The sequence below is a fragment of the Myotis yumanensis genome, unplaced genomic scaffold (assembly GCF_028538775.1).
Source record: "Myotis yumanensis isolate MYYU_CA2020_CCGP unplaced genomic scaffold, mMyoYum1.0.hap1 SCAF_9, whole genome shotgun sequence".
NCBI lineage: Eukaryota > Metazoa > Chordata > Mammalia > Chiroptera > Vespertilionidae > Myotis > Myotis yumanensis.
Genome location: NW_027223760.1, coordinates 45,726,679 through 45,740,268, shown reverse-complemented (window position 1 = coordinate 45,740,268; position 13,590 = coordinate 45,726,679). Strand labels below are relative to the sequence as shown.

General features: G+C 40.4%; 1 protein-coding gene across 3 annotated transcripts in view; it reads right to left on the bottom strand.

Moving 5' to 3' along the window:
• CDK14 (cyclin dependent kinase 14) overlaps positions 1-13,590 on the bottom strand; it is a 522,981-nt gene that overhangs the window by 400,309 nt on the left and 109,082 nt on the right. The window contains exon 1 of one of the 3 annotated variants that reach the window (XM_070424220.1): positions 9,747-9,868. The exons of the other annotated variants lie outside the window; for them this stretch is intronic. The gene's annotated coding sequence lies outside the window, so the exon portion shown is untranslated. Of the gene's footprint in view, positions 1-9,746; positions 9,869-13,590 lie in introns of those variants that run through there. 3 annotated transcript variants of the gene reach the window in all.

Sequence of the window (13,590 nt, the reverse complement as noted above, 5' to 3'; positions counted from 1 at the left end):
GCAAAAGCAAAAATCTTGACACTCTAATTTGTTTTTCCCTTCACCCATTACCCAGTGTGGGCCTGATGGATTTCTCTTACTCAATATCTTCTCTCAAAATCTGCTCCTGATAAAACACACACACACATATAAGCCCAGCCAGTGTTGCTCTGTGGATGAACTTCGACTATGAACCAGGAGGCCACAGTCCAATTTCCAGTCAAGGCACATGCCCGGATTGCAGGCTCAGTCCCCAGTGGGGGCCGTGCAGGAGGCAACTGATCAATGATTCTCTCTCAGCATTGAAGTTTCTATCTCTCTCTCCCTCTCTCTTTCGCTCTCTGAAATCAATAAAAATATATATTTTTTAAAAACCACCATCAGTCATTTACACGTTTTTGAACACTAAAATGAGAGTACTACTTCTCCCAGAATTATTTGAACTTTAAGCAATATAGAGTAAAAAGCTTCATCTCTTATAAAAGATGAAGAAAAAATCATCACAAAGATCAAAATAAATCCCTGATCTTTTTTTAACTATTTTTCAACTATTAGGTAGGTCAACAAGGTATTTGGGGTGAGGGTGGGAGTGGGGATTCCTAATGGAAATGAAATCATAACTCATGACAGCCACCTTCATCTCTAGCCTAAACCTGTAAGACCTAAAAGCATACTGTCTTCTCTTTTGTTGTAGTCTTTTTTTTTCTTTTCTTTTCTCGTGTGTGTATGTGTGTGTGTGTGTGTGTGTGTGTGTGTAGAGGTGGCAGTGCGAATGGCTACATGGGACAAAGATTTAGGATGTGTTAGCTATATGTATGTAAAGGGATGTATGCATGAGTGTACTTTTACTTACAGCTGTATTTTACCAGAACCAAGATCTTGCCCCAAATCACCTTCAGAACTGTAGTTAATGCACAGTGCACAGGCAATCCTGCTGCTCACACAAGTCAGAATAAGTCACTTAAACTCTCTGGGGCTCAGTTTTCTCATCTGTACGATGAGACAGTTGGAGTAAATAACTCTTAAGATCTTTTACTGCTTGAACACTCTACAATAAACTGTAGGCAGCAGTTTACAGATGGTAAATAATTTTAAATAGGTCAACTAGATAAGAAGTTATGTCATTTTTAGATTGTACCTCATCATTTGTCACTTAAATATAGGCTGTCTTATATGCTATCACACGCAACTGTGAAATTTGTTTTCATGTGTTTGGTTAATTTTGCTGGGGTAGGAGGAGGTCTTTGTTTTGCTCTGTTTCCCATGCGTTCATTCTATTTCTATGACCAGACTGTAAACAGAAACCATATCTTCCATTTCTTTAATGTCTCCAAAGCCCAAAGGACAGCATGGAATGGGTGTTCTGTTAATATTTACTCAAAAATGGATTGCTTAACTTATTGCAAGCATTCCCCTTTAACTAAACATTGGCCGTTTTTAAAAAATCAGCCCTAAGAAAACTATATAACAATAAGGCGCCTTCTGAGTCTAGATCTTTCCCAGCCCATGAAAAGGCTTTCCCCAGCTGTTCCCACTCACCAGAATTCAGCCTATTATTGTGATTTAATTTAAAAGTGCTTATTTTTCTACTGACCGGTTTCTTTGGGGTCTGACCTAATTTCAATTGCAGTCCTGAATCCATGGCTAAGGGACATGCTGAATGGATAACCCCTGAGGACTCCACATTCCTTTATGCGGCCGATTCAGTGACTGTAGTTTTGTTACCACCCCTACTGGGCCTCAGTGATGACCACCAAGAGGCTTGATAATAACTTTGCTAATTCTATTATGAAATATTTAGGTAGTTTTCCCAGCAGCTTAAATGTTTATTATATATTGCTAAAATAACTGTATGCAGTTGCTTCCCCTTCTGTTACAACTATACACTTGATTTATATATAAAGGGTACATAGGCTACATATGTACTGACATTTATTCATAGGCTACATATATTTACTGACCTCTGGGTTCTTTATTTCATCCAAGTCATAATGATAAATTTAACTGTAAGTTCAATGAACACTCACAGCAAAGATAGAAGTACCGTCTCTATTGTTACTTGTGGCCTACATAGGTTTTTCAGATTGCAGTCATCTCTGGGGATAAGAATTTTATCTGGAATATTCTCTAACCCCTTGCTGGTTGCAGACCATCAAGCATTGGCATCACCTGGGATTTCAAACCCTGTCCCCCTGCCCTTCCCACAGTCCCACTGAGTCAAACCCTAAATGTTAACAAGATCCCCAGGGGATCTCTGTGCACCTTAAAGTGTGAGGGAGGCCAGTGCTCTAAACTGTGTAATGACAGGTTCTGCTACTCTGGTCAAATAAGGGACTGAGATTATGAGAGAGGTCCAGCCTTTCAGAGGCAAAATTTGCTTCAGTCTCTAGGTACAATATGGCCAATAATTATTTCAATAGTCCTTGGGTAACTATTTTGCTCAAATGTCCCACAAAAGATCATGGTAACTTCAGATAATCCTTTAACATAATTTTGAACTCTGAAATAAAATGTTTTGATAAGGTATACCAAGTATATTTATAAATTTTAAAAATTCAATAGGATCAGGTTGAGGAATAGAAACAGAAAAATATACATAGGCTATAACAGTAATATAACATTACTTCCTGCATAGAAATGTATGGATTTATGTTTTGTTATAGAAGCATTGTTTTGCCATTGGTCACCATATCTATGGGGGAAAAATACCACAAAATTATTCTAAGGAGAATTGAACCCAGAATCTTGCTTTGCCCTTTATTTACCAGAGTTTATTTAGTACCTTTGGAGAAAAAAAAAAAATAGAAGGAAGTCACTTCAGGATCCAGAAACAAGATTTTAAAAGGAACTTATATCTGTAAAGAGTACAGTGCATCCTAAAACAGATCCTCCCCTGGGCAGGGATCGGGGGAAGTCCTCTGTCCACAAGGCATTACTGAACATTTCCCACCCAGACTGAACACCTCATCCGAAACAGAAGGACATGGCAATTCTGTGGAAGTCTGGGTCACTGTTTCCACTAAAAACTTACTAAATATCCCAAAAAGCTCAAGGGGAGAAAGAAGAAGATAGGTGATTTTTCTGACCACCCCCCCCCCCCCACCACCACCACTTGACATCCACAATTATATGCTGGTTAAAATTCCATTATGATAAAAAGACAGTCAAGAGTATAGCATTGGTAACAGATGGCCAAATTAATGTATGGTGTTGGAAAGCAAAATAGAATTGACATCTATATTGCTCTCCCCCACTAACTGAGAGCCATGGGGCTCAAAAATGGGTGCATGAAATGAGAACCCCCATGCACAAGGGAGTGGCTTTGCTGCAATTCCACAGAGCAAAGCCTATTCCAACCTACACACTCCCAGCCCTGCGGTGGAAATAAACTCCCATTCTCGACAACACAGAAGGACTGAGCTACAAAGTGGCTCACACTGCATGGCCAATTAGTTTCCTCATCAAGACACTATTCCCTTAAAGCCCTTCTTCTAGAAAAAGAAAATCCTGTGCCTGCAAATAGGGCTTCCCCTGCCCCCACAGACTTTACTGGTTCAAAATATAGATTTCCTTCTTATTAGGTTTTGTCGTGGGCCCTACTTGAGAAGAGGAAAACAGTGTGTGTTTTCACCGTGCAGAGGCGAGAAATACCTGGCAAAGGGGACTGACCAACATTTAAACATTTTTAAGCAATTTAAAAACATCTGCCATGCCCAGCTGTGGTGGCTCGGTGGTCGAACATCATCCTACGAACCAGGAGATCATGGTTCAATTCCCTTTTAGGGCACATGCCAGGTGCAGGCTCGATAACCAGTAAGGGGTGTGCAGGAGGCAGCCGGCCAAGGATTCTCTCTCAACACTGATGTTTCTATCTCTCTCTTCCTTTTGTCCCTATCTGAAATCAATAAAAAATATATTTAAAAATAAAATAAAAACACCTACCATGTCGGAAGCACTAATAATCAATAAAACAGATCAGGCTGAGCACAGATTCATAGAGGCTTGAATCAATAACATGGTGCAGGATGCTTTCTACCTGTACACATTGGCTTGGAATTTGAGGGTTTTTAACAGCATTGAGGACTGGAGTGGCTGTCATGTCTCAAAGGCTGTGCAAACAATAGTCAGGTGCCTTCTCAATTCTGTTTTGTTTCTCTTCTGAGTTTCCCTGCACCACCCATAGCTTCTTTGTAGGGAGCCAGGCTAGTTGTTCCTTCATACGTATTCCTTTCAAATGTCTGTAGCTCGCTATTCTGTCTCTCATGTAAAATAAAGCATCCAAAGGCACAGTAACATTAAAAATGGAAACCGAAAAGACACTGCTAGAGGTACTGGCTGTTCCATTAGGGCCTGGATTTCTTTCCCCTGAAAACCATATGGACAGCATTTAAATATAAATATTATAAATATTTTTAAATTCCTTTCCTGAAGGAGAAATAAAATTGTGTACTCTCTTCTTATTCTGAGACAGGTGGCTACATAAATAAAGACAACTCACATCTCCTCACCTACAATAACCATCTTTTTAATAAAATTTAAATGCATTATTAGTGTCTGGATAATAATTTAGTGACTAAGTCATGAGTGATGCTACAAAGTTTAAAAGTTTAATGTTTTCATTCTCATTAAGTAAATCCAGACGTGAACCCCACCAATGAATTCCAAAAAAATGTAGGGCATCCCTCAATGCAGGATTGACTTTTGAAGCTCTTAAATTTTTCAGAGACTCATATGTGGGTCACTAACCACACGGAGCTTATGAAGAGGAACACCGGGAACAATGAACCTTTGGGGAGAAGTGGAATGCAGCTTTCAATGCAGCTTTGACAACTGGTCCATCTACTGTAAAGAGCTGAAATTTCCGCAATAATAGAGCTGACAGCAATCCACTAACAATAAAGCCCGAACCGATTTCATGAGGACTGGCTCTGTAAACCTTTCCCATGACTGGGACAAGTCACTAGTGCAGTGATGGCGAACCTTTTGAGCTCGGCGTGTCAGCATTTTGAAAAACCCTAACTTAACTCTGGTGCCGTGTCACATATAGAAATTTTCTGATATTTGCAACCATAGTAAAACAAAGACTTATATTCTGATATTTATTTTATATATTTAAATGCCACTTAACAAAGAAAAATCAACCAAAAAAATGAGTTCGCGTGTCACCTCTGACACCGTGTCATAGGTTCGCCATCACTGCTCTAGTGAATCCTAACTGACATACCCAAGGCGAATAGAGCAGAGTGGTGGGATGCACATGCCCTGCTGCTTGTCTGCCACCTGAAAACAGCCCCCGGTGCTCCAGGCGCATCTCACTATCATCCTTGTATTTCTGAGATCTCATTTAGCTGAGGAATAAGACGGGGGTGGGCAAACTTTCATCAGCTTAGCAGGAGAGGAATCTACAGAATATAGGCACTTCCCAAACCTGCCAAGCAATACATGTCATACTGGAGCATTTTTTCACATCCTCCTTTTAGACACTCAAACCCAATTAACATTCAGAAATTGTTATGTGTGCCCAATAATCAAGCCAACTGGAGCAGGAGCTTGGGCAAGATACAATGCAAGTTGTTAGAAAAGAGAGATGGGGATTAAAAACGTCTATAGGATGATGACAATGATGCTGATGGCTATTGTTGAGCTCTTATGTAATAACAGTTACTATGAAAAATGCTTTATATATAGTTTCTTAATTAATTCCTACAACAAGCCCATGAGGTACTGGTATTATCCTGATTTTGCAGATGATTCCATTGAGGCACATAAGAATTAAGTAGCATATCCAAGAACACACAGACAGTCAACAGAGGGAACGAGGTTTATTCCAGGACCCTGACTACAAAGCCCAAGCTGTTGAACATCGGGTTGTCTTGCCTGGAACTTCTATCCTGAGAGAAATAAGCAAAGGACAGACCTGGTCTGCAACACTTCTCTTATTCTGTCTTCTGATGCAAAAGCAAAGCACTTTTAAAGCAAAATAACTGCTCTGTGGTCTGAGGTTTTCTGACCCATCTTCCCCCCTTCCTCTACCCAACTTCCACCACCCAAATTTAACATACTTTTTTTTGATCCTCACCTAAGGATATGTTTTTATTGATTTTAGAAAGAAAGAGGGAGAGGAGAGAGAATCATTGAGTGAGAGAGAAATATCGATCAGTTGCCTCCCATACACGCTCAGACTAGCGAATCGAACCTGCAACCTTTCAAAATATGGGATGACGCTCCAATCAACTGAGCCACCAGGCCAGGGCAACATACTTTTGACTAATCTAATTCTGCCTCATATCAAAAGTTAGAAAATAAGACAGGCTGATGGGGAAGATGAGATGATTCAGGCATTAGACATTACCATGTTGACTCTTCTTCCTCCATACAAGTTTGTGTTTCCTGACTACTTTGTTAACGGCTAAGAATCATCAAGTCAGTTGATGGCAGATAAATAAGCAGCTCTGGGAGCATTAACTTGTCTTTCTAAAAAGGATCCTCTATCAGAAACACATCTGGATTTAAGAGAAGCAGTATCAAGTAGAAATCTGAGAAAGAGAATGCTATATGATGAAGCCAGGCTTATCCAATGGAAAACTGCTTAATAGGGCATCAAGCTTACACCCTCTCTCATGCCTCTGTCTAACTCAGAGGATAAGTGGACTTTTTGTATTGAGTGTTCACCGAGAAGAGCAGTGGGGAGTAAAAGATGGCTTGCAGTGGGCATCAGGAGCCTCTCCCCCATTGGCTGAATGAACGAGCCAATGAGACAATACAATTGCTGAAATACCTATCAGTTCTGAGAGTCTCCGAATCTATAAGAGGACCTAACGTGATCAGTCTTTGCTTATAAAGTTAGATAAAGTAAGGTACTAGAAGCAGAGTGGGTGCAATTCAAATGTTAATAATGACAAGAGCCACAGGCCAGCCTTCCAGTGACTATTCAACTGATTGCTGCTCTCTATCAGCTAAGAAGTGACATGAAAGTGTAAGTAGCCCAATTACCATGCTCAATTACCAGACCATGTAAAGAATCCAAATGAGATATATCCACAGGTCATTCCCTCAGTGCTTTTCTGCTCCTCATTCCTTCCCCCTGCCCACAAGGTCTTTGTATCTCTAAATTATCTATGATAGTGTCCTTATGGGAACTTGATTTAGTGAAATCATATAAGGGGTTGGAGGTATTGCTGTCTTTCCCATATAAAAATCAAAGCATTTATTTAAAAGGGATAAAATTCTGACACATGCTACAGCATGGATGAACCTTAAGAACAAGCTAAATGAAATAAACCCAACACAAAAGGACAAATACTGTATGAGGTCCCTTGAACAGGTAACCTTATTGACACAGAAAGTAAGCTAAAGATTACCAAAATCTGGCAGGAGGGCAATGGGGAGTTATTATGTAATGGGTAGAGTTTCTGTTTGGGGTGATGGAAAAAGTTCTAGAAATGGATAGCAGTGATGGTACCAAGCTACTGTGATATACTTATTGTCAATAAATTGTACACTTAAAAATGGGAATTTTGTTTAAAATTGTAAATTTTGTTAGGTATACTTTATACCACAATTTAAAAATAAAAATAAAATAATCAAAGCTTATAGTATCTGTTTCATAAGTGCCTAAAATGAAAAAAGGGTGGGGGGGAAAGTGCCCCCAAACTTCTCCTTGAAATATTTCAAAAGGAAGTATATTGTAAGTTCCTTGAGGACAGGGACCAGATCTATTTTATCTATTGATTCATAGTAGGTACACTATTACACAGTAGACTCTTCATAAATGTTTAATAAATAAATGATTAAAAGAAAATAGACAAAGGACTCTCCTAAGTGGGAAATATAATTTTCAAAAAGCATTTATTGAACTTTTTCTTGAGAAAATATAATGAAGCATATTCCATAAAAAAAAAGATACCAATGCTACTATATCTAAGCTCCTTCAGTTCAAGGAAGGGAGCATATCCATTTCATCTGTTCTTCCTCACAGCATGTCCTACAAGTTCTTACACATGGTAGATGCCTAATAAATGTCTGTACAATGAGGAATAAAAACTGCATGAGTGTGAAATCAATGTCATATTATTGCTCTACTATTTATTTCCCTTTTTAAAAATTACTTACTTTTTGCAAATGTACAATTCCTTCTGTCACAGGGCGAAAAAATAAACCTCACAGCTGACACAGAGTGAAGGTAAAATATAAATAGCTAGAACACATCACTCTCAGAAAAAGAAACAGTAAACACAGGCACACCATCTTCTGAATAGAAAAAGAGTTCTTTGTTAGTTTATTTTTTAAAAAAGAACAACTGAAGTATGGGAAATAATAGTTTATATTCCATCTTAACTCTTTAAAAAATAATTTAAAATGTCAAAACAGAAAAAATCTGAACTCTCTTTGGAAGAAAATTCAAATATTCATTTCCAACAATTCAATGTCCAACCTTTACCATAAACAGTTGAGTAAGTATAGAAGCATATTTAAGGCTCCTCCCAACCCCTCCCCCCAAAAATGTCTAGTGAACCCTAATATAGTATCAATATTTCTCTCAATTAGCCTATCAAGTAACCAGGTGGTCTTTCTTACAATGCCTATGTCAAAATTATACATAGCTGGCTTAAGGCCAGCATGCTACAGCAAGTTACTGATGATGTTCTCAACTAACATTCACAGCCTACATCATTTAAATTTCACATGAATTAATGAGTTAAATATACATAAGTAGAATATTTTTAAAGCAAAAAATCAAATGCTGCCATCCTTAACATTCAGCCCCTATATAATAGATGGATCCTTATAAATTCACCAAGGGCATGTAGTGTAGTAGCCACACTCTGAACAATATTAAAACATGTCCTTCAACTTCCGCCACCCCTACCCACTATACTCTGTGCCAATTAACAAAGGAAATAGGAATTCAACCTCTGTAGATATCAAGGTTTACATTTCTGTCTCTTGATTGTTATCTTCTTCACAAGCTGGTGAGCCTCACTGTAGAGTAGCCTGTCTGCTGCCCCGGTCCCTCATGCGTGCAGGGGTTTCTCCATTTGCATCCAAAATGCTAATAGTCCACTATTCAAGCAAGCACTTCAAGCAGAACTGCATGAAGGAGCATCACTTCCATACATGAAAGCATAACCACTACAGGTGTAATGATGCAAAACACCGGCACACTAACCTCTGCCAGGCAGCACACACTTACAGCAGGTGCGTGTCTGTGCTCCAGAGGGGAGCGTGGGATGAGCAGGGAGGAAGCCCCAGATCCCTAATATATCAGAGATGTTTATGCCACTCTGATCCAACCCAGCTAATTCAGAGACATCAGTTTACCCAGGTGAAAAAAGTGGTCTCCTGTCCTTCACTAGCTTGACTCAGAGGGCACGCAGCCAAGCCTAACCAGGCAAAACAATCTGTGAGACCTCGTTAAGCTGTAATAAATAAGTTTCAGGAGAAATAAGACTCAGCTATGGCAAAGAAGCACAGCCTCGAAAGCTTTTCCTCATCTTGTCACTGCTACTGGTGTTTACAAACTACAAGCAGTAGCCTCGGGAGCCTCAAGAGACTCTCCCAAGGGGAACCTCCAGTCAGATCCCTAATTTAAATACTTCCTTGATCAGTCTGTGATGTTGCTGGCAGCTAAATGGAAGGGGATGAGTAAAATGACATGCAGAAAATGAATCCTTTTCAAGTTGTAAATGAGTGAGTCAGGATTCAGACTTGCCGAGATGCTCCAAATTAAAACCCCTGCGCTAATTTTAAAGCATGCTCCCTCTTACCGTTTCGCTGTTGTCTCTCTCGGGCTCGATTCACCTGCAACTCTTCAACATTATCTCTAGCAATGTGTCTGCACCAGGCCAGGCGCATCCAGTAACTGAATTCACATCTTTCTGCACTAGCAAGCTGAAATGGTACGGCCGTACTACAACCAAGAAAGGGGGAAGCAGAAGCAAAAAAAAAAAAAAACAACCACCCAGAAATCACTTCAGAGAAGCTAATCTTGGTGGAATAAGACCAAAAATGGTTTAGAAAAACACAAAGCACAGGCTAACGTTCAGTATCCATAGCTTTAACAATGTGATTCTTTTTCCCCAAACAATCTTTTATTTTTCTCCAAGCACGATGGACTTGCCTGTGGAGTTCCCAGGAAGGCAGAGTAACCGGGCTCTGCAGCAGCATTGCAGCCAAAGTAACTGTGCATATGCCGTCCAGACGCTTCACAACACACTGTCTCGCCAGAAAGATATTGATTTGCAATGCAGGGCTGCTTCAAAAGAAGACAGAATTGGAGCCAAGCAGCTAATGGTGATTGCATGGGAGGAAAAACATTTAATCAAAGGGATGCACCTCGTCATGCTCAATTCAATTTTTTAAAAGCACTGGAGGCAGCCAGTAAGTATCTTGAGTGACAACCCCATTAAACAATAATATGAGGTCCTATAGAAGGCCAAGTTTGGGCTACCATCATTCATGCTGCAAAAGCCAGTAAAATGGTTTAATGTGTCTATGTGCATATATCTGTCATAGGCAAATGGGGCACAACTGAGAACTCTAAAGTAATAATGCACCAAATATGTGAGGTAAAAAGAAAATTCGCAGGTGGCATTTATGGACTAAAATGATAAAATACAGTTATGAGCCTGCAGAATTCTTAGTGGGGTTAGGCACATACCACTCTCAAGAGTAAAATGCCAACACAAACCAGATCTCACAGTCCTCAGGCTAATTGTGTCAAGTCATGCCACATGGTGCTGGGTGGCAAGGAAGAATGCCAAACTGCTACTCGCATAGCGACCCCTACAGGAACGTGATTGATCTACATACAATTCATCCTCATTTAAAGTATTTCCTATCCCCAGAAAACAGAACCACAAAGGGGTATACATTAGATTAAGATACAAGGAAACAATTGAGAAATATGTTAGGCAGAAAATATTTTTTTTAAAGCCAGGCATGAAATCTGACCTCACAGATATTCAGTCAATTAAGAAATTAAAGTACAATAGGAGATAGCTATTGTGTGAGTGATGAGTGGCCAATATGCCCATAACTCCCAGGACTGGGTGCACACTTATCAATCAGAAGCTCAGGGAAGCCCTGGCCAGTGGGGCTCAGTTGGTTGGAGCATCGCCTTGTACACTAGAAGGTGGTGGGTTCAATTCCCAGTCAGGGCACAGGAAATTGAAGTCTCGAGCCAGGGAATGTTTGGTAGGCAACCGATTGATGTTTCTCTTTCTCTCTAAAATTCCCTTCCTCTCTCTCTCAAATTCAATTTTTAAAAATGTAAAAAAACAAAGCTCAGGGAAAAGCATTATCCTTCACATTCTAATAAGTTTAAAGGAATTATCTCCCCTACCCCCCATTTGCAAGCCATCTTCACCTTCATCTTTCCAAAGGACACTGTGAAGATATTGGACTTTATTTTTTCTGCAACACAAAAGCTCACTCCAAATCTTACAGGAAGTTTCCTTCAAACACAAATATGATGTCCGCCCTTCTGCACCAAAGCCAAAAGAGAGAGCTATCTCTTTAATATCTGGAAACTATTGAGTTTTATGAACACCATTTCTGCACAGCAAACTTCATTTCAATGAGTCTTTCAAAAATCTGAGGTTTTGTTTAAGATTGCTCAACCCTCCAACCCACAAAGACTCCTTTTCCAGAACCAACAGCACTTCTTATTTGAATCATTTAGGATTTAGTCACAGGCTACCTCATAAAACTCTCTTATACTACTGGCATTTTTCCCATTTTGAGGCCCTTGTGGAATGAACAGCATCAACTTCATTCTGTTTTCTTCCGCCAAAGCCCATAACACAATGCTAGGCATCGAGCAAATATTAAATAAATATTTAACAAATTAATGAATTTCCCAACTCCATATTTTAGGGCTTAAATAATCTCCCCTCCCCTATCAGTCAATATTCCCAGGGAAAACTCCACAAGAGAAGTGTTATCTTTAGTCACTTCGTCCAAGTAGTTCTATATCTTCTTTCCTACAGTTAGTTGGTGGACAAGAGCATGCACAGCATTTGTATTCACTAAGCTATCCTGTATAAAAGCCAGGAAACTTAACACAATGACATTTCTCCTTTATTTTCCCATTTACTCATTCAAAAAGCATGTACTGATGCGCCTGGCAATGGGAACATCCATGTTCTCTGCGTTCCAGGAACCTAACGAGTACTTAAAAACAAAGCAAGTAATAGCAATACCCTGAAATGAGTGTTTCCAGGGCACTTTTGTTGGACACAAATAATGTTCCTTAGGTGGCTCACAGAAGACTTCAGGGAGGAGGCAGCATAGCTGAGGCTTCAGGCACTGCCCGGGAGGGATGAGCAACTAAGAAACAGCACAACAGGACTAACAGGTCAGAGCCTGAAACCAGAGCCATACACAGCGGTGGCAGCTGAGAAGGCTAAGGGAAAGGTGGCTGACACCAGAGCAAAACGGGCTAAGAAATGAGCCACTTTATCCTACAGGAAGCTGCCATTTACTCCAATAGGAAGTCACTAAAGGACTATGAGCAGAAAGTGGCTGGAAGGGGCTTTTCATTTTATAAGGGGGTAATGGTGCAGAAATAGACTGGAGGAGTGAAGGAGGGGAGGTGAGAGGGGCCACTTGGGAGACTAAACAACAGTTCAGTCAAGACCCTGACCTAGAGCAGTAAAAGTAGAGATGGAAGGACAAAGGAAGTGAGAGACAGTGAGGACAGTGACTTGTTGAGTGACTGGACATGAGGTCCAATGGGAAGGGAAAATCCAAGCACGACTCTGAATTCTTAGTGTGATTTGGTGAAAGGTGGGGTCACAAACTAAAGGAATGGACACAGGAAGAACAAAAGCTTGAGAAGGGAACACTATCATGAACTCAGTTTTTATACTCGTGGAGTTGTAGGCATCTTCGGAACAGTCAAGTGGACACGTTGGGCAGGCGCCTGTCTTAAGGATCTGGAGCCCAGAAAAAGGGTCAAAAGTTCATTTGTGTCTTAGATCAGGGTTTCCACTCTACAGGAGTTAAGGAATTAATTTGAACTACTGTCATCAGCAGCTCCTTCTAATATCTATGTATTCAACAAGTACTGAGAAATAGAGCTGGGCCAGGATTCTTGTTCACCGAATTTATTGAGGACATGCTCTCAGAGAGAAGGGGTGAGGAGGAAGGACAGGAGGATGGGGAAGAGCTGAGGAATAATGTGGCCACAGGTGAAACAAATGTACCCAACGCTAGTCCCACTGCAGCAAGAGGGCCAGCCCTGTGTACGCCTGGCAGTGTTCACTGAGGCCTGGAGAGGAAGGGCTGCCATTTAGGATGGGCGCCCCCTGAGCAGGAAGCCCACTGTGTTCACCACGCTAGGCTTCAGACACAATGGACACATTTTTCACAAATCTGATTCCTGCCTCAGGAATCTTTGTCTTTGCTGCTATGTCTGCCAAGAACATTCTTCCCAGCCAACTCCTTCCCATTACTCAACTGGAACTAAGGAATCTCCATCTTAAAGTCCTGCTCAGGTTCCCCTCTTCTGTTGTTGCTCCATCTCCTGCGGCGTTGCGTTAGTTTGGCTTCACTATCTCACTGACTTTTATTTATCTGTTTGTCTTCCTCCCCGAATAAATGAAAAGT